Source organism: Pyxicephalus adspersus, chromosome 1 (assembly GCF_032062135.1).
Source record: "Pyxicephalus adspersus chromosome 1, UCB_Pads_2.0, whole genome shotgun sequence".
Classification (NCBI taxonomy): domain Eukaryota; kingdom Metazoa; phylum Chordata; class Amphibia; order Anura; family Pyxicephalidae; genus Pyxicephalus; species Pyxicephalus adspersus.
In genome coordinates this window covers 54,973,397-54,996,034 of record NC_092858.1, presented here as the reverse complement: position 1 = coordinate 54,996,034, position 22,638 = coordinate 54,973,397, and the positions used below count along the sequence as shown (strand labels likewise).

Below are 22,638 nucleotides of genomic sequence, written 5' to 3'. Positions count from 1 at the left end.
TCTCAAACACTGTTGATGTACTCATCTGACCATAGCAGCCCACATTTTGACTTTATCTTCTTTCCCCTTTTACATGGATGAAAGTACAGTATTGGGCCTTTTTGAGACTTTGCAACTGATCTCAGTTTGGAATAACGAGCTGCCTGACTATTACAAAAGATGCTTAAACTGTTCGTCTTGTGTGTACTAAATATGTAGGGTAATCATCTACAAACCAGCGGATTACTGAAACCTTCTAGATAGTCATTTAAATGTCTATAGAATAATGTCCATCCATATTTTTTTTGTGCTGGCATGTGATCATCTGCTAGGGGGGTTGATGAAAGTAGGCTTTCAGTATAATATCCAATATTTAACCAGTTCATATCAATATGATCTCTTATGTTATAATCATCACAGAACAGATAGAGATAGTAATGTGGTTTTCTAATAATAGGGCGAAGAACGATGTGTCTAACGCAGTAATCAAGTAATCAATACAGTGAATAAATGTTACTATCCAGGATTCAGCAAAATATCTTTTATTTAGGGCAACAGCAGGGGTACTGCTTTTTTGTTTTGCCTATGCAGGCTCATGATAATGCCCCTATCTTAAGCAGCATATACATTCCTTTATTCCTTTATCTTCTACAACATCTTTTTTGTGCCAACCAGTTATGAATGCTATACAGTTTTCTTGTAAAGACTTTTAACTACCATTGTTTTGTATTGTTTGAGAATTTCAAGACTGGTTGTTTACTTGCCAAAGTTTTACATTGTTAATACACTTTGCATTGTTTTATATGCGTCCTATTGTATATTACCATTCTTTAGAATTATGCAATAAATATATTTTTTATGTGTTATATTTACTTTTATAAGTACAACTTTAATAGTTTTCTCCATGAATCAATGTAACATACCAAATATACATACATAATGTTATAGACAGTGTACAGGTATTGATTGTATGCCTAATGGTATGTATGTTTGTATGTCTCTGTGTGCCTTTATTTTAATACCAACCATTTTTGCTTTACCTGTTGTTAAAAGACATTTTCAGGAGAAAATGCTGCTGCATGGTCTGTTCAGGCCATGTCTATGAAAACCTTGGCAATATATTTTATTGTAGTTCTTTTTAAGTCAGATGTAGCTAGTATTGAAGGGGATTTGTACGGAAGTATTGCAGAACATAAAGCCCATTTTGGATAAATGACAAACATTCAAATTCTTTGATGACTATGTAGACATGGCCTTGGCTTTATGTGTAGTAAAAGAAGATAAGAAGAATGACAACTTTCATTTCTAGTGTATAGTATATGGTCCAAATCTACAATCATTCTTTAAACAATTAATTAATATCTGAGGATACTAGTTACATTGTTTAGTTGAACAATATTCCTACTATAGGTCATCGAAAATGATTTCTTGGCCTACTCACTTTAGGCCCAACTTATTTTAGCTTCTTGCTGCAGTTCATATCAAACGCAGACAAAGATTCCCAACTCTGAAGATTGGTTTCCACACTTGAGCCTTCCTCTGAACTCAGGACACACACCTAGAACTCCCTGGGAATATAACATCTACCTGCCACCTCAGTTAACCCTTACCCCAAGTTTGGGCAAACTAAGGCTTTCTCTTTGTCAGGTTCCGGGGTTGAATGAAAAAAAAGGTCCACCCAGCTTTCCCTGTTATTCCAGGGCCCTGGACCCTGGAATGCTCATTACCAAACATGCACATGCTGACCCTTGGCTCTTTATCTCAGTATCTCAGTATCTCTCAGTATCCTGCCTCCTCTGTAAGGGAACAAAAAGCCAAAAAATGGGGGGAATTTACTGCCTGTACCACCTTTGTGTACAGAGGGAAAGAGGTTGGAGTTTGTTTGAATTATAGTTTGTAAGCAAACGTTGGGTGTTTGCCATTTACCAAGTTTGTGAACTAATGTAATGCACATTCACAGGAAGCGAACATGAAAGTGGTTGGCATGGGAACACCAGTCTCCTAGCTGGTGGTTTACCTTTCAAAGCAATTTCCTAATTGTGTTTTTCAGGTAATACAAACCCTGAATTTTTCTGACTAGGTTGATTCATCTCCTCTGCCCCTATTAGTCTTCCAGTTGGTCACTGAAGCTACTCTCCACCTTAAAGAACAATAGGGGGGTTTTGGGAGTATCAGTGGGCAGTGCCCAAGCTGATCTGTACAGGAAAGCATGGGCTCCTGATATCCCTGGATCTGATCACTTTGACATGCATTTTTGTCTCTCAATGTAACTGCAGAGTATGCATTTTTCATCATAGGCTCATTTGCATTGGTAATGTTTGTTACAGATATAATTTGGACTGAAATGCATATGCAACATGAACTAAAGACTGGCGGGCTTAGATGTAGCTAAATGAGTCTCTGGATTAGGAAAGGTTTTGCAGCTATGGTTGGCCATTATAATTGCAGTTGTATTTGCATTTTTCTCAATATATATGACTCGTTCTGCTTTTGGTTGATGGAGTTGTTGCTCCTACATACTGTTGTGTTAGCATATACTGCTCCTGTTTGTGCAGAAATCCTTTCACTCACATTACCTTCATGCAGGCAGCAATTACAGTTGTATTACCCCTACTGTAAATGACCAGTTTTCTAACTCTGTGAAATTTGGGCATTTGTACTAATGACAAGTCGACAATAAACTGTACTTTTAATGAGAGTAGGAGTATGCTAATGCCTAATTATGTTTTACATTGTGTGATGTCTTATTTAATTAGTTGAAAATAGCATTTCTTTGACTTTAATGAATAGAAACAGTAATATATCAAAAAAGTTAAATGAAAAGGAGCTTATAGTACAATGTGTCGTGCTGATTATAAGCCGCATGGGCCATGTTGCTGGATTTTCTTGTGCCATTTACCATTCAGTTGGCTAATATCACTTTCCAAGTCAAGTGCATCTGATAGACAGTATTTTTTAAGGTACAGCTATGGCCCTTCATTAAAAAAAAAAAAATTGTCCTTGGAACTTAATATAGGTGTATATGAACTGAACATTATAGGAGCCTTTAGTTTTATTTTAACATACTGTTTTTCTCTGTTTATTTTTTTATTAAAATGTCATTACACTAATTAGTTATATCTAAGTATAAACTCATGTTCATGATTACTTATTGGTAGTCACTTGTTAAATAAAAACTGATAAAAGCCACAAATGGTTAACTGAGAATCACCTGACAAAAACAAACATTTTCTGGCTTCCAGACTGTACCTGTTCATTGTGGGTCAGTGAAGTTGAACAAGTTCATCCTTACTTGCAATTGACGCCACTGCCCAAATTCCAGCATGCGGACTGGAAATCAGATGATTGCTGCTTTCATCATTGGCTTCAAAGATGGGTATTTTGTGTCAAGACAGATTTCCTTTAAAGGGCCAATCCATTCAAAGCCGTAATTTCAGACTGCATAGACGCTGTTGGATCAGATCACCTACTAATGCTTTCTACCCTTGGTGAGTTCTCAGTAGCTTAGTTTGATGCAAGAGAAGCAAGAAGCATGTTAATAAATAACTGCAAAAGTGTCTTTGCAAAAGAATTGTAGTAGTGGTGCCATTTCAGTTTTAAGTTTGTCCTGCGACTTTGTCTATATTTTTTAATTTTGGCCCACTGTGTATTTGAGTTTGATAACCCTGCTTTAGAGCAAATAATGGAAAAGGGACAGATTAAAGAAGCTGTGGCTGTTTTTATTTTTTTAGTTTTTAGGCAGGCTCCTTCTTTTGAATTGTGCAGCAATTTTACTACTTCTACATAGAGATTATGTCTTCTCAAATTCTTTAATATCCAAAATTGGTAAAGTAGGCCAGAATTAATGCCATTGGGACAGTAAAAAGCGAGGCTGTCAATACTTAGTGTTGGTTTACCATTGATAAGGTGGAAACTTTGTATACTCACATATAAACATGATCATTTATCTGAATATTGAGAAGATTGGACATTAAATTGGATATAAACTCAGGTGATATCAATTCCTTTTGGAATATTGTGAAAGCCCCAAATTGGATGGTGGTGTCTGTTTCCTCCTGTGTCTCCCTCCGCTTGTCCCCTTACCTGTGCATATGAGGGGAGTCTCCAACTATATGGATTACTGATTCCTCCTGAAGAGGTGGACCTGTTCCACGAAACGCGTAGAGGGTGTTCTATATCTTACGTGTTTGATACGGTCTCTTGGAATCGTGTTTTTAAAGTTTATATTAAAAAGAATGTTTTTTTATAAAATAAATTGTCATTTTTTTTTTATTGGAAATGTATTGTATATATTGCTGGTAAAGTCCAGTTATTCATTCTTTTTTAAACATGTGTTTATCCTGGGATGTGGCAAGTTGGATTACCTGAATCTAACTGTGGGAGGCTATATATTTATATAACCTAAAGGCAATATATAGTTTATGTATGCTGTGATATATGAGAACAGGAATCAATTCATCACCACACAGAACACAGCCTTTCAATCCAGTACAGTGTTGTTTATTGAACACAAAATAGCTTCTTCCAGTGTACAGGAAAATAAAACTTGTTTTTTCTTCAGTAGGAAAGACAACAAAACATAGATAGATAGCAAAACAAAGTGCCAGCCTGGTGAAAGTACATGATACCTGCCTCAAATTCAGTCTTTGTAGCCTGGTCCTGCGTCTGTTCTCTGAGCATTCTCATCCACTCATCGCCTTAGGCTCCAACTCTATCCATTAGTCTGAAATGGAAATTTCCTTTTATTGGTATTGGGCAGGTGCTGCACGACCATCACCAAATCCTGTCCTGGGAAAAGGATGAAGTTGTTTGGTCCACCCATTCCATCCAATACACTCTGGACCTTTATTCCAAATAAAGATCTGTAAAACCACAGTTCTATCAATAACCACAGCCATGTCAAAGTCCTTTATTTCTTTCCCCAGGTAAAATAGAGGAAGATTCTGCCAGATACCCACTACATTTGGCCTTACATACCTGATGATTCTACATGATATGTAATATGTTACATTTGCAGACAACTGGGAGAAACATGGCATCTATTTCACATGTGTACCTTTCTGTTGTCTTCTTAGCTGCTTAGTTGAGAAAAGAACTAATCATAACGTTTAATAGCTCCAGTGCTTATTTACACACAAAACTGAATGTTATATAACATAATTTCATCCACCTCTCCACCTTTTCTGTACCCAGATAGGGGCGTGCGTAGTTTTAATAATTCCTCCCCCACCGTCACCCCAAACTTTTTCTCTTACCTATCCTTGATCATGTATTTCTGCAACTTCACAGGAAAATCCAATTCATGCCTATATTTTGTCTTCATTTACATCATTAGTAAATATATTTTTTGCTGTGGAAGAAGAGGCCAATACACAGATTTTTAATTATAATGACTATAATTTTTGTGTAATGGGGAAAAAGTACAGATCAAAATAATCCTTCTTGGGGAGGAACAATATACATGAGAAAAATCTAAATAAAGACATGCTTTACACCTGTGACTAACAAGTCTTTGTTCTACATTTTCCTTTTGTAGTCTAATTGCCCATACATGCAGTTTTTTCATCAAGTATAAAGTATTTGTAACCAACATTACCAGTATACTGAAACTAAATCTTTGCTTGATACCGATCACAGAATATTTCTGTGCATGTAGTTACTGTATAATTTTCTTTGTTCCATCAATAGAATTCTCATTCATCCTTCAATTGGCTAAACTTTTTCTTATTATTTCCTCTACTTCAGAGATGATTACTCTGCTAATGTGCATGTTTAATAGATCCAGTGATTCCTTGCTACTGAACTGTCTCAAGCAATGAACCGTGCCCTTTTATCTTCTTGGATAATCACTAATCTATAACTGCAGCCCATCGTTTTTTTGGTAGGTGTGTGATTTGAAGTACATTATACCTAATCATGTTAGATGGAGCTATCAAGCTAAGCTATACCTTCCTACTCCAATATTAAAAAATGATTCCCTGCACCCCCCCAAGAAAAAAAAAAAGAGAAAATTATCATTTAGACCTTGGTTGATAAGTCCTCTTTGGCGGTGCAAGATTCTGCTTGATTCTCTTTCTGAACCTCCTACTTTACTAACATATGAATATTATGTTTGTGTTACATGAAGCACAAAGCGAAAAATTGCACAGCACATTTTTTAAAAATAATTACACATGTCCATTTGGATTACATAGAGCTCTCCAAGGCTGGAGAGGAGACACTTTCTTCAGTGAGCCTGGGTGATCAAGCAAACCTGAAATCCATTCCAGGTTTGTTAGATTACCCAGACACACTGTTGGAAGTGTATCCTCTCTAACCTTGGAGAGGTTTAATAAATCAAGCCCATTGAGTTGCATTTTTCTTCGTTAAAATTATGCATTATCATAAAGCCTTGTAAAAAAAAAGTTATGTAATCCCTCTATGAGAAAGGATTTATGAGGCATTGTGGGTTTTCCAAAGAGAGCACAACACAAGCTGTTTATCTTTAGACTCTCTAATGTCTCCCAAGGTTTAACGTAGTATAGTATTGCTGTTTAGAGCCACACAGAGTTGTACTTTGGTATGTTGGGGTCATAAAAATACTGTGTTATGCATATCAGAAACTCTAAATCATCTGATCTGAATCATCTGATTGCCTTGCTGGGTTCAATGATATCAACTTGTAATGGTACACTGTCACTGCTTAGCTACTGATCATGCTGGTTCAGATAAAGGTGCAGACTGTGTTGCTGTAGAAAGAAAAAAAATATATAATAAGTAGAAGTTATGTGCAGTCTCCTATTTAAAACCCTAACTATAGGTTTTCCAGTTGTTTTTAAAAATTGTGTTTTCTCTGAGTGATGTAAACTGTGCAAATATGCAAAGTGCGTTGTAAAACACTGGCCTGTGTGGTTATGTCTGCTGGCATTACTAGCACTTATGTTGTCTTTATACACAGTGAGTAGAGCTTCTGTGTGGTCACAGTTGAAACAACATATTCTAATTTCAGAGTAATTTGCTTTGCAGCATGTGCAGATAAAAAACATGCCCAGGAATGCTTAAAAAAGCAATCCCTTCAGGGATATTTTCTTTAAAAACATTGCAAATGGCAAATTCCCCAAAATCCCAGTTGCATCTTAAAATGTATGTTCTGTTAAAAATCTCTTGTTTGTTTTACATTAATAAATTGCTCTGCTTTTATAGACTGGCTGACCGGGTATTTAAGTGGTACAACACCACAATTGCATTGCAAAATGTATTTGGCAGGAGTTGTGTTTAGTTGTTATAGCTTTAACATGTCCCAGGATTGGGGGTTAGTTTGCACAAAAGTTAATCTATATTATTACTACCCTGTTTGTAACCTTTCTCACCCCCCTTTCCCCTATCCCTAACTCCTAGGTACATACTAAGTACTAGTAAATACTTATAAGTATTAAATAATAAACCTTTGTCAATGTTACACATCATCCTGTTTTCAGAGAGCTGCATCCCACCCCAGTGTACTACAGGAGAACTCCCCCCCCCCCAAAGAAAAACCCTAGTTATCTGAGTAAAAAGCAAACAAACACCCACTATTTAAATTTAGTGAATTGCTGGAATATATATATAGAGAGAGATATTGAGCTTCATGTGTAAAAGCTCTCCAAGACTGGAAAAAATAAACTATCATGAGTGAACCCGGGTGATTTATTTTAAAGGTTCCAATTAAAATTTGTAAATTTAGCTTGTAGGAATTTCCATTTTTCATATGTGTTAAGTAACTAGGTTCTTTATGGGGTACATTAAAAATCTTTTTATTATGTTGTCATCATTAAACTATATATTTATAATTTTATTGTCGGTAAACAATGTGAAAATGTATCAAAACTTTAATTTCAATCCAGGAGACAATATTCCAAATCCAATAATCCAAATGGCAGCATGTGTGAGTGAGGTCATTGCTCTGCTCTATTTTCGTACACTAGCTCAGTGCATAGAGACAGCTTGTGCTGTATGTTGGAAGTAAGAGTGGAAGAGAAACATCAAGAGGAATGACGGGAGAAAGAACAGAGGAAAATACACCCTGATAAGATGACTTCACTTCCAGAATGTCAGCTTGAGCACAAATAACATAAACATGGCACAAAATAAAAATCAGCATGATAATATCCTCAAAGTGATACTTTGCAGCATGTAATAGAAATGCAAAAAAGGATGATATGAAACAGGTCTATATCTATATATAGATCACTGAGGTTGATTTACTCAACTGAGGTTGAGTAGCACCTACTAAGAGTTCAGGCTTAGTAAAGTGAATAATTTCCCTGCAAGTGATGAGTCACAATGCTTAGTAAATTCAGGAAAAATCCACTTTGCAATGATTACCCAATGATGGTTCAGAAAATAGTATACTGTTTTCACTATTTCTAACTACCATTGGCTGTACTTGACAACTCACTTTTTCTGTCAGGTTACAAAGCCTGCCACCCCACCTCCGTCTTTTTGTTTGTAATGGTAAAGGAGGTGGGCTTAATTTGAAAAGTTCATAAATTGAGGCTGATCTGAGGTCTAAACTGCATGCATTAGAGCAGATCAGTGGTTTGAAGTGCATGCATTGGGCTGAATGTATTTTGTGGGCCAGGTAATGTGTTGGAAACATAGTTGTACAGGTTGACATTCAAAAATCTGGCCATCGATAATCCATTTCCTTCAGATTTCCGGCATGGATTTCGGAGCGCATTTTCAAATTTACAGTTTTCTGGAGGAGGCATTTACGTTTTGATGGCCCTGTACTCCAGAATCAGCTGTTGGGTCTTGCTTGTACTACTTTCCTTCTCATTCCTTCTCATTTATTTGCTGCTATATAGCCCCATTATGGATTTAGCATCCATTTAAAGGACTGTACAGGTAGTCATTTTCTGTTATATATATATATATTTATTTATCATATATAACCGTAAAAAAAATCCGTAATTTTCGAAAAATCTGGCATACTGTACTGAAAACTTGACATTGTCAAAGCTTGAACTGTTAAATATGAGGGAGAGGGGCCCAGGAAGTTTACCTAGTATGAGGCCCAGACATTTCTAATGGTGGTCCTGTCCATGCTCTGCATGGCCTTCCAATAGGGAAAACTGCAAGTTCTCTTAAATACAAAACCTTGGAATTCTCCTATTAAGTTAATGTATCAGAAATGATATCTGACAAAATACATACAGCCTTATTTCTATGTTATAGCTATTAATATGGAACCAAGACACCTGGCAGTAAAACAGAAATATACTGCAGTCAGATTTTACTTTTATTTATTCCTCCTGAAAAGCAGTGAAGGTTGATCTATGAGTGAATGAATGACATCTCTAGTTTTTTTGTTCTAGTTTTTAAATAGCCATGCTAATACCATTAGAAAAAAAACTCTTAGTGCTAAAATAGTGTTTTCTTTTATAATCAGATACTTGACTTAATTTAACTTTAAACCCAAATCTCTCAGGAAGTGGGTTGTCATTCAGTCTGGAAGAAGACAACGCTAGAGAACTGAAAGAAGATGAGTTTTTTAGCAAGAACATTTTTTTGAAACCTAAACCCTGGTTGACATTGTTTTTTTTTTCTTCAAATAAATGCATATTGGCCACATATATCTAGTACTTGATTGTAAGTTTGAAACATGCATATCCACTATGCTTTCCAATTACAATCAAATTTTCAACTGGGGTTTAAACATGATTGGCTACAGTGAGAATCTTTTTAGTACTAGTATTTTTTTTGGTTTTGTTTGCCTAGGGTGAACATTTTACTGTAGTATGTTCTGTCTAAAAATGTCATGCTCTTCGTGTTTTTTATCACAAGTTTTCAGTTTAAATTTCTTTTAAAAATACTGAGAGTTTTAAATAATTAGCCCATGCACGGACTTACAATATGTAACTGTCTCTAGCAACCCAATATTTGGGTTGCATCAGATTTCAAAAGGATAAACCTTTGTTTTGTTTTAGGGTCACAGATGTTTGGAAAGCTACTTTCTATATTTTGATGCTGTTCAATTTTTTTTTTAACTGTTTTAAGTGCTGTTGCTTTATGTCCAGCAGAGACAAATACACCAGGGGGAACAAAATTTTCATGCACCTGTGGCTGTAACCATGGTACATATATTTAAAAAACAGTAGTGTGGCCAGCTGCGTGCAGACTTACTCAAAAATTTGTTCCCAACTTCCACCATTCATGGTTTGGTAAGGCCATGGTTCAACTTATCAGGAGTCTAAAATGACCCTTACTTTGCAATTCGCTAGCTTTATAGCTACATTAATAACCTTGCCACTGCATTTCTCTATTTGGGAGTTTTACAGGACTATCGCTATTGTTTTATACATTTCACAAAATGTTGTCATCTGACAGGTGAAATAGTCGTGTTTCTAGATTTGCATTCCCCAGGGTAATCATAGTTGCTGTTACTAAGGGTGTGTACCTAATACAGACTAATGCTACACCCATCCAATTAGTTGCTGCAATATACAAGAATCCCAGCTCACACCTATTTACAGAATATTTCATTATAGTAAGATACTGTTATGCAGAATGTGCTGTACATTGTATCACTGAACTGGGTGCTGACATGTTTGCAGGAAGAATCAAGCAACACATTACTATAATTAGTGCTGTGTAGCGAAACATGCTTAAAGAAAGTGTGTTTGCTTTAAGACTAGGTCATCAAAGACTGTTTCCCTAATGTTTAAACACCCATATTTGAAATGGGCCTAACATGGGCCAGTTCACCCCAAAGCACTTTTGGGTGTTTTCCTAATGGACTGCAAAGAGAATGGAGCCTGCATCATTTGGACAGTGTTAAAAAGCCCATAAGCGCTTGCAAACATTCCAAAGTGCTTGGAAACGCCTATAAATAATCATGAACACTTAAGACGCCCCTACTGAAATGAGTTTAGAAACATTTGTGGAGTTTTTTGGGGACATTTTCTCTGATTCTACTTTTCTGCCACATAGCTTAGTTCGAAACCATTTATAAATGCATGAAAGCTCTACAAAAGCTGTATGGGCGTTTATAAACAAAGTAACATCAGTGTAGACCTAGTGCAGTAAAGCCTTCCATACATATTACAATAAGATTATTTAATGTATTTGGTTTACTAGAACCAGAACATATAGTGTTAGGGCATACCAATCAGGGAATTAAATTTATAACCATTTAAGCACGTTTTTTAAAACAAGATTTTACAATTGGATTCTAATATATATGGTTTTCTTTCTACATATTTTACTAACTCCCTCCAGTCTTCTACTTCCCTGCCTGTGATTCACTTACTGTATTTTATCTCACCAGTGTACTCTTTTCTGCAATGCATAGTTTCCAATTGGAATCTTACATCAGTCCTGTACATGGATGCAACAATTTCTTTTTATTTCCCTGGAGAGATAGCATTCTGCACTGGACATTTTTTTAAGTTGGGTGGGAAGAAATTGTAGGTGGGTGGCAGCACATGTATTAGTAACCACCCAAAAACAGCTGGGTGGTTACTAAAAAGTGCCGGGTGGTGCGCCCAACTAAAAGGGACTGGGGAGAATACTGGTGTACAAAGGTTTTGTAGGATTAAATGGAAATTGCGGTGCACAAAAGATTCTGATAAGAGATGGTGCTGAGAAGACTGCATAGCTGTGATCCCAGTATATCTCAGATAGTAAAGTATGTGTAACACGTACGTATCTTATGTATCCACTAAAAAATGTGTGAGAGGATGTTGTACTTTCATACAAATTAATTCCAACCTATATCGATCACCACTTTTTTTCTTCACTCTTTTCTGATTGTCATTTCAAAAGTTGAGAGTTCTAACTGGTGATCATAAACTGGCAGTCAAGCTGAACACCATTTAATACATCCGGCAATCACCATCTTTTCAATAGAAAAAACTGATCTTTCGCTAGTCACCACTTTCCTAATGGGATAGTATGAAAGCTTTTAGTATTGGTACACTTTTATTCCATCGTACAAAGTCACACTTTTTATGATGTTCCTTTTCTAAACTGATGACCCTGGAGCCAGTTGGTGAAATAAAATGAAAATTAATTTGAGCCGTTATGTGCGGTTTTAAAGTGCCAGCATATTTACCTTTTATCACTATCAGCAATCTGCTGATGTGCTGACATGTCCAGGAAAGTGTGACAGCACATTGGAACAAAGGTTGAAATGGAGCAGTTTTAATAGATAATCTAAACCACTGAGCCAGAACGCTTTACACATGGGTGAGTGAAGTTACAGAAACTGCAGATGGAACTATATAGCTTTCTGCAGGTAATCAAAATGGCAGCTGACAAAACTGTGGTTTGTTAGGCTATTCCATTATTTGTAGTTGGTATTTTTGTTTCTATTTCCATACCTTATGCTATTAAGTAGTGGATTACATAAATTTATATCATTACAGATCTACACAATACAACAGTGAAATTGAGTAGGCCGTTGTATGTATGAATAAAGTGACATCTATATTGTTGGCTCAGATAGTTGTGCTCACCTAAAATGTCTAATTCTGAAAGCACATGCCAGTGCCCTAGTTAGAGTTGAAAAACCCTGGAATATTGATAATTTTAAGGGGTCAGCCCACCAACAATCCGCTGGCTCAGGGGTATCCACTCCATATATATGCCATGAATAAGTATGATGGGGTCCTACAGTATTTACATTATGTTTAATATATTCTGTAAATATAATAAATACAATGAGGCAAGTGGTAACGCCCTCAAATCGAGAGAAACACCTAAAGACTTAAAGTGAATGGTGATAGATTTGGGAAGTATAGCAGGAATTATTTGTTGATGGAATCTAATTGAGATAAAAGAAGGTAGAGAGAGTCTAAGCACTAAAGGGTACCAGAATATTGAAACTGAAACCTGGCTAAGGAATCGCCATTCCCATTTAGCTTATTGACCCAATATTGACCCATTTAGCTTATTGACCCCTTGAAAAAAGTGAAGGTAAATGCCCCAGATGTTTTGGTAGTTACCAAGTCTTCTTGCTTCTTTACAGCAGAGTTTTGGGGGGAGGTCCTTCTTTAGGTTGTCAAATTGTTGCTTGACGAGTGGATTTATCAGTGGGGTTTTCCTGGCTCCCCTGTAAATGGCATCCTAACATGCCTCCAAATTGCAGTATTTTTTAGCAATGAAGTACATTGCATTATGATGTAATTAGGTCTCTACTGTGTTTATCTCTTTGCCTTTATTTTTACTTTACAATTTCTTTATCCCTTTGTCCCTTTTCTTTTGTGTTTAATCTCCTATACTTCTCTCACTTTCTCTCCTTATCTCACTTTATGTATAAGTTGTTGTGGTCCATGGAAAAAAAACTATATAGCCAGGTTCAGAAACAGTCAATATCCAAAATAAACTTCTATAAATTGTTTAATTAACATTTGTTTTTTATCACTCATATCCCTATAATTGGCTCTCAATTGTTTTACCTTCAATGGACAAATAATAATTATAACTTACAATGTGGTAATAATACTTATATGGTATAAACTGTTAAAAAAAACAACTGGGCCCTTCTTTGTGTGTCCAAGTTACCACGTGTGCTCCTTTCCATTGGCTGTCCAGGGGCAGGATCCTTTCTGGAGCATGGCTGATAACATCTGCATTGACACATCTGCAGCGCTGGTTTACCGCTCCCTTGCAATGAAAAATAACACCTACAAGGGGCTTGGATAGCTGAATTGCTTTAGAAGGTATTAAAAACAATTCTAAATAGGTAAGAGAGGTTGGGAGAGGGTTTGTTTTTCCCAGATGAGCTCTGGGGATATATGTACAAGGACATCTTTCTCAGTCTTTGATCTGTTTTAATCCGTCTTTACTTACCACTCATACCACGAATGAATCTGCAGCACAATTGGCGGCTTCCACCATTAGCTTGATTCTACATGAACATTTGTTATATTTTCAATCCTGTTTTCAAAATACAATGACTACTGGCATTTCTCTCAATGATATGAAAAAAACAGATAAAAGAAGTACTGCTTCTTTACCCTCTGTGCCTGTTTTTAAAGGAAGAAAAATGTCTGTGTGCATGCACTTAGTAGTGGATGAGTACTTTGTATTGTGTTTAAAATGTGCCATATAACCTAAATGGGGATCTGATTTGACCAGTGATATGCCTCTGCTGGTAAAATAATCTGGGTGTCACCTAATCTAATTAGAGGCTTAGATATTAGGACATTGAATCTTGTTGTTGTTTAGGACGAGTATATAAACAAATAACAGAACTCTGGACTGAACAATTTCCGTATCATTCACAGATTCATGATGCATAGAATATGATAATGAAGTGTAAGCACCCTACATTTTGTGATTGACTTATGTTTCAATATTAACAGATGTACATGACCAAACCAAACAAAAGTTTCAATTTGGAAATGTGCCTCACTGGTGTAAATATTCTTATGCATTTTCTAATAAAATTTATGGAAGAACATTAAAACACACATTCACACTTGTTACATTTGCATTATCATGTATTTTAATTAGCGCCCATTTGCTTTTAAATATAGTTGTGCTACTATTGTTCTTACACTATATTGCTTTATACTACAATGATACAAAAATGTGGCTTTTTGATTGGTAAAACTGATGGCTGTGCCTACAGGCTCTCAAGATATACATTCATCATTAAAGATAAGATTATATAATCTTTGTACCTTCCTGGTTATCAGAAAATTGAAGGTCTGTTTATCAGCTTTTTTTTCATAAACACTTTAGAGCCTTATCTAGAGGATATGACAGAAGGGAATTTCCAAATGTCAAAAAAGGACCTTTAGAACAGACAAGTCTTTAGTGGGCCTATGAAATCCTTTCCAATGTGATTTGTAAACTGAATTTTGGATGGGAGAACAGTAAATTTGCCCTTGGATTTTAAATGTTGGTTTTATTTGGATTGGTTTAATGGCTCATGTATGTACAAAGAGGACACCAAAGGTACACACTATATATCTGAAAAACAGTAGCATTTGTCTTAGGTCAGGTGTCCCAATGGATGAGCATGAAGGATATCTAAATGAAATACCCTGCTTTGTTCACAGTTGTCGAATATCATTGGGTATAATTTATCTCATGGCTTGACACCATATTGATTAAAAAGGTGGAAGTCTTATTGTTTATAAAGGGATGTGTTGAAAATTAGATGTTTCCTTGGATCTTTTCCTGGAAATAATAAAACTAAATCAGCAGTTTCTACTTATAGCGCATCAAATAGTTCATTTTAGCTAGAATTAACTCAGTAATACCTTGGTTCTAATGGTGCTTAAATGGTGTGGATGTTAACAGGATAGTATAAAGTTTTCAATGCCTCCCATGGCAAATATACCATTAAAAAGGATGTTTGTGTTTAGGTGGAGTTTTCAAATATGAACACTTTTTAAATGTCAATGTTCTGAAAAGGTCAGACCAAAACTGAATTTTAAGGTTGTTTAAATTTCAACCTACTAGAAAAAGTTTCACCCCTGAAACAGCCTAAGGTTGGCCACTGGCCCCCCGTAATGGGGTCAGCGAAAGACCCCGTTGGGCTCAGACCTGCGATGGAAGAGTGGGCAGGTTCTGACATCATGACGTCACTCTGGGGGGAAGTGTCTTCCTCTTTGAGTGACACATGGCTCCCCACGCATGCGCGGTCCAGAGTCCAAAAATTTTGTGGTCTGCGAGGTCCAAAAGGTTAGCGACCACTGGTCCAAGGGCCTCAGTGAAAGGGTTTGGATTTGTGTAAATGGCATCTGTTCAACATCAGTTTGGGATGTTTCTATGATCATTTAAAACTCATTGACACCTTGCATTTAACCTCCTAGTAAATTTTGCATTTCGATTGGTTTATATGTGAATGCAAATGCTTTTTAAAGCTAAAGCATTATCAAGGGCCCTTTTTATTTTCAACATTATCTGCAGTGTGAGATGAATATAATATCTAGCAGAACATAGAGAAACTCCCCATACTATGGCAAAAGTGGAATTCGATGAGAGATATGTTTTGAGTCCCATTTGTTTTAACCTGCATTTCGGACATTGTGGGATGTACTAGGTACATACATACCATGATTTTATCTGAAATCCTTTTGAACAATAAAAAAGGAAATGGCTGTGAGATGTGGCAGCCTTGGCATTGCTTTAAAGCACCCTTCAAACAGCTGATAAATGAAGATTGACATGCCTTGTACCTATCAGCTGAAGAGAGGAAATATACTCTGGCTTTATATATTTATTTATTTTTTTGGATAAGTTAAAAGCAGAATGTTTGAAATTGTTGTCTACAATCAGCTGTTTAGTGTGTGGTTTACTGTATATGATATATCTACATTTTCTCAATATGTGTTAAGTTGTAAAGGTCGACACTAATCTTAAAGTGAGAATAAAAAATGTCAAACTGTCTATTTATTTTTGTGTGGCATCAGCCCATTCCCTGCGGACAGCTAATATATAGTTGTAAATCCCTAACACCTTCAGCTAGTTGTGTCTGCCCCTTTATTTCCTCTAAACCAGTTTTTTGTTAGTTGTTAGTCACTGCATTTCATTTAGTTGGCTACTTTCAAGAGGGGAACTGATAAAATCTAGAAAATTGGAACTGCAGCACAATCATACAAAAATATCAGAAAACTAAGTAATTGTGTTACATGCATACCTTTAATAGGGGGAGACTTTATATTAGAAACCAAGTAACAAGACAATAGTCTAAGAGCTGTTGAAAAAATGAGTGTTACACCAGCCAGCGCTAAAGATGAAGCGTGTCAGGTTAGAATTACATTTATTTGGTGGCGGAGGGGGTTGTATGCTGTCTCATTACTGTAGAAGACTTATCACTTCTAGACAGTGTTACAGGCTGGGAGCACATGGGTGCAATCAGAGGTCATGAAGCCATGTCATGATTAAAACTGATTTAGCAATGAGAATATAGGGACAGGAAGTTGCTTTGTTTACAAGAAGTCATATAACCACAGTCTCAACGAAAACCAGCAAAAATTCCATGGCTGCTTTCGTTCTGAATAGCTCATGGTTTTCGGTCATAAATACAGAAATATGCCATATCCTGTGATACAAAGTCCACACAGCTGGGGGGTAGCTGTATTGTCTCCTATCCTATCTTTCTGGCGGTTGAGGGTTATTATTTTATTGGTTTAACATTTACCAGCAGCTGTAGAAAACATTGTTCACAATACCGTTAAATGATTGTCATTTCAGCATTAGATTTCTTTATTTGTCTAATGAAAATAATTATTTTTACCTTTGTTTACTGTGCTGGATGATTTAAAAACTACAGTTTGTTGCTGGATTTATTACCTTTTTAGCAATAATAAAAGTACTTTTTTTTCTTCAAGAAACCTACCGTTTCCTATTGTTCATTGATCAGCTGTTGTTGCATATCTAGTAAAACAATTACTGTACTTAAAGCATATCCAATCCCAAAATAACCAATAGCAGGCTTTCTACAAGGTGCCTGTATTTGTTCTTTTTTATGCTTTTTTCCCTTTGTTTTCGCAAGGAAACTTCCTGTCCTTGGTAAGCTATGTTCACCGCTCCATTGTATCTATGTGAAGAGGCCATGGTTGCCAAGGAGGCTGAACCTTAAACATGCCTGCCTTTGTTCATCTCTCTATTATATGGTGGATTGGGAGGTTCATCATTTACATCGAAAATATAATTTTGTTTTTGTGGCACTTCATTTGCTTTTCTGTTTCTGTGTGTTTGTTTCCCGAACTTTAATGGAATAAAATGTTTAACTTGTGTAAACAATCTTTTTATTTTCTGTATAAAAATTCCCAAGAAGTATGGGAGGGGAGCTGAAGGTCCTGCATGATTGATAAGAGCATGGGGACCTGCCACTAGCATCACCCAATGTGCAGGCAATGCTTTTCATACTTCACTCTGCTATAAAGAATCTTTCAAGGAGAATTTCTGTTCAATAACAATGTTGTCAGCTGCCTAAAGATCATGTTACCACCATCTTACATTTCATTAACAGGTAATCATAAAGGATGTGTAACATTGGTTGCTTTATTTACCAGTCATGGGTCTAATAAAGGCAATTCTAGTTCAAAATCTTTGTATTTTATATGGTTGCAAATACCTAAATTTGGTAACTAGTGACTCACTTTATTGACTATGATCAGGCCTATGTGGCAGGTAGTTGATATTTTGTTTCATTTGTGTATAAAAAGCTGTTTCAGTATGTGTTTACTTTGAGATATCATGCTTAAATGGCCTGCTTTAGATCATACCACTGCATTTATATTGGATTAAAAGATTTCTCTTGCTTTACCATTCTGAAAAATGTTTTTTTTTGTTTGGATCATTGATCCTTTGCATTCATTTTTATATTTTGATTTGAGATCATAGACCCACGCCATAACATTCTGCTGTGCAATTCCACAATACAGCATAAAATGCAGAGGTCAGTTAGTGACTGCTGGCCATCCAGATCATGAAACAACAAGCTAGACTCATATTCCCTCAAATATGCTTTTTTAAGTGTTCACACTTTTTTTAAGTGTTTTTTCTTTTCATAAACTCAATCAAGTGTTTTTAATTTTTTTTATCTGTAAACTTTTCACCCACATTTTACCTTACATGTCTACTTAGGTTCATTAGGTTTAAGGATTTTACTGGAGAAAGACAAATATGAACTGGCCTTAAAATGTGGCAAGTTTAGTTGCAAGTGGGCTAAATATTTTCAGTGCAACGAAAGGAAGCTGTTGCTTTGAGTCATCCAAATGCCAAGAAAGTTTGGGAGCAACTCTGACACATCAAGGACACACCTTTTGTTTGTCCCTTTGTCTTCCCAACTCACAGCAAAAGTTGGATTGATGTGAGCATGCCCTAGAATATAAAGTACAGCTATCTAGATTACTGCTGAGACTGTCAGAAAGAATTTATATTTATATGCTAATATGTGACTTGTAGTCAAATACATAATTCACTTTTTTCTTAGACTAGGAATGACATCACCAAAGTATATTGAGATCCTCCATACTTGTTTGGTGCTTGAGTACCTTGCTGATTGCATCCATACCTATAAATCACATTGTGGCCTGTTGTTCGTCTATGGCTAGTGTTTGAGCATGAAAGCACCATTTCTCATGATTCGTAGAGTAGGTTTGCATTTGTAGTTTGTAGTGCTAATCTATTTAATATTCAGTCTAATAATTTTGTATCTAGATTGTCATGTTGACATGTTTAAACCCACATTGGCATTTTTTAAATCTGTTTTATGAAGGTTTCTTCTTCAACCATTAATACCATATATGCAAGGCACTATTGCTAGCCTCAGTAATAAGATTATAAAGAATTCTAGACTCAAATAAAGAATCTATGAAAAACAATCCAGAAATACACATTGTTTTAGTTGTTTTATTCATGGTACACATAGCAGTAAATATTCAGCAGAATTTAAGAAATTGAATTAAAATAAATTAAATCCTTTTTAATTGTGATATCATTTTTTGTTAATTTTTTCTAGTTTTCTTTGTGTTCAGCAAGCTTTTTGCAGTAACTGATAGTAAGTGCAATATTAGAGCTGCCTATTAACTAAGGAGATGGTGTAGTACTATAATTCTATTTACTAAAGGTCAAATAAAAAACTAGTGCACCAACTGCAGGAGCCTTTGAAGTGACCTAGATGTGCCAGCATTAGACTATTCCGCTGCATCCGGAACTTCGGAAACTTCATCTGACAGGGATTAGCAAGAAAGTCTCCTCTAGTCAGGAAATAGACTGAGCTGAGGGGTATGCCGCTTTTATTCAGGAGCTTCCTCTTGCCCCCCTTTTTTTTTTTTTTTAGCTGTGCAGTGTTATATTACATTCTCCCCTTTGGGCATTTTAAAGTTTGTTCGTATTTCTTTTGGATTTCACTTTAGTATGATGAAATGCACACAGTGTTGAGGTTATTTCTCAAAGTCATGTTTAACAGCATTGGGGTGTGCCAAGTGAAAGTCAGCCATAAGCAATAAACCTTTTTTGAAGACATCAGGCTTAATTGACCTTTCTGTTTTGCTGTTATAGAACTAAAAATCTTAGCATTTCAAGTCAGAATAGATACTGCACTGAAGTTCTGCCACTGTTAAAACCCTTGTTGCAAAAATACAAAAGGATCCTGGTTTAGGCTACATAAACACATGTTATCCTGTATATGCCTCATCAAGTGCTCATTATTTCCTAAATGTGTTATATGATTGCAAGGTCTTAAGCAATATTTCCTGCAGTTTATTAGTTAAGGGTCATTCGGCTTGAAAACAATCTTCTATGCACATCGTTTAATGTACTCCCAAACAGACATACTATACTGTTGTCTCGCTGGTGCCACAACTAGACAGTGTATATAACTTACACTGATACAGATAGAGAAGTCACCTGCCAGTTTAGAGAGGCTCCAGCTTTACAAGGCAGGTAACATGGTACCTGCACTCTTTAGACACAATCTAAAACTTCTGACTTTTGAATCCCTACTGATGTAAAGTACATTTTGAAATGGTAGTGTCAATCACTGTCGCTTGCTGCATATTCCTATTGACCCATTACTATACTGTATATCATTACTGGCAAATAAAAATATGCAGTGCATGCTTTCCAATTACAGCAGCCTGGCAATTTAAGTAGCCAAACTAAATACTAAAAGTAGGTACAGATTCCATGATTTCTGTTTAGAAACTTGTCAGTGCCATTTTGGTGTAAACTGAATGTTGTCAACCCTGCCCATTGTCTTTTACTAAATTACTCACAGACCTCCTCAACATAATGGCTTTTTATTCTGTAGTCCAACATAAGAACTAGGAAGAGAGAACGCAGGAAATTTGCATAGAACACAGGACAGATCTGTTTATTCTAGGTTATTGATGAAGCATTAAACCAAGACATAGCCAGGCAAGTATTCACATATTCAGATCAGCAACGGCAGCCATCATTTTTACTCCCTAACAGCTATACTTCAAGATTCACGTGTCTGTTTGGTATCTTTATCACTTCTTGTATCACAGCTCAAAAAATGAGAAAGGCCTGTTGTGCAGACCATACTAAATACATTCCCAAATCAGGGAACCTCGGAAGATCTTTTAGTAGCTTATTCGGCCAGTTGTAAACTGCACTAGTTTTCCCCAATTAATCAAAACAAGCACTTAAGTTGCCTATTATTGGTACTTTTTGGTTTCTTTTACCTTTTAAATACATTTTATTAAATTTGATCTCCAGGCAGATATAAATAGACAATTTTATCCAGTTATATATTTTCGAAAAAAATTGGCATTCTAACAAACCTTATGTAATTCCCTACATAGTGGCACTAGGATGAGAGGAACAATTCAACATTTTGTGTCTTTAAAGAATGTTGTCAATCACCTAAAAACATCTCATAAATGGAAAAGCATGTATGATCTCATCAATGTTCTGCTGCTTCTTCATTGTCCAGTGACAGGCTGAGACAAGTCCTTGTCTATGCTGTATTTCCTAAATGCAGTGTTGTTTGCAGGGAATTTACAGAAATAATTATGTTATTGATTTAGCAATTTTCCTAAAGTTCCACTTTAGCTTTGTAGATATTCATAGATAAGCCAGATCAGCTTGAACAGTTGATACCTATTAGTTCCCCCTGTACCATGAAAACAACTCTGACAAGACTTAGGGCATGGGTTCTGCAGGGCCTTTCTTCTGTCCTGTGGCCTGGGTCCCAAATTGTTTGCAGCCGATCGTTTAATAAGACATGTGGCAATGGCCTGCCTTCACTCAAAGGTGCATCTTGCTGTCGTCATCTTCTCCAGGTAAACTGCACACTCCCAGCCATCCACACAGTCTAAAAACAAAATTGTGATTCACCAGGGCAGGCTACCTTCATTATTACTTTATGGTCAAGTTCTAACACTCACATGCTCATTGCAGGTCCTTTCAATGGTGGTCAACTTGGGCCATATACAGTAAGGTGTGTTCTGACATTTTTCTCCAATGGCCAGCATCAAATCTGTCAGTCAATTTTGCTACAGTAGCTTTTATGTGATATCAGATCCGATGAATTATCTGCCTCACTCATATCAGAGAGCCTCAGGCACCCATAACCCTCTCACCAATTGTCTTTCCTCAGACCACTAACCTCTTCATGCAACAATTGCCCCAAACCACCCGCCATTTTGTATACAGTCTGACCCAGTTGTCTAACCTTCAGAATTTGGCATCAATCAGATACCTATGCTCATCTTTTCCGCTTCCAACATCTCCTTCAAGAACTGACGGTTCATTTGCTGCCTAATAAATTGCATGCCCTGACAGGTGCCATTGTAAAGAGATAATTAATGGTATTTTTTTCACCTGACAGTAGTTTCATACTCTACTCTGTATATGTAGTAGGCCGTTATAACATAATACATCATTGTATCTGTTTTTATTCTTTTTGCTATACATCACATACATTAATACATCAGGGTCTTACATTTTTAAACTTTCTGTGTTTAACCTTTGTATATATATGGTATTCATTGGAATAAAAAACTAGGGGGATACTGTATTTAACCATTTTAAACAAATAATTCTTTTTTTTTTTTTTAATTTATTTTTTATTAGCAACCAATAAAAACAGACAATTACAGAACTCAAACCAGTGTATACAGATGGCAAAAGCAAATAAAAGCGTGAAAAGGCATACAATTTTACAGAAATAGTCATATCTAGCAACTTGAGAGAACATATAGC

General features: G+C 36.1%; 1 protein-coding gene across 4 annotated transcripts in view; it reads left to right on the top strand.

The window, feature by feature from the left end:
* KLF12 (KLF transcription factor 12) overlaps nt 1-22,638 on the top strand; it is a 110,540-nt gene that overhangs the window by 11,559 nt on the left and 76,343 nt on the right. The window contains exon 1 of one of the 4 annotated variants that reach the window (XM_072410582.1): nt 3,183-3,467. The exons of the other annotated variants lie outside the window; for them this stretch is intronic. The gene's annotated coding sequence lies outside the window, so the exon portion shown is untranslated. Of the gene's footprint in view, nt 1-3,182; nt 3,468-22,638 lie in introns of those variants that run through there. 4 annotated transcript variants of the gene reach the window in all.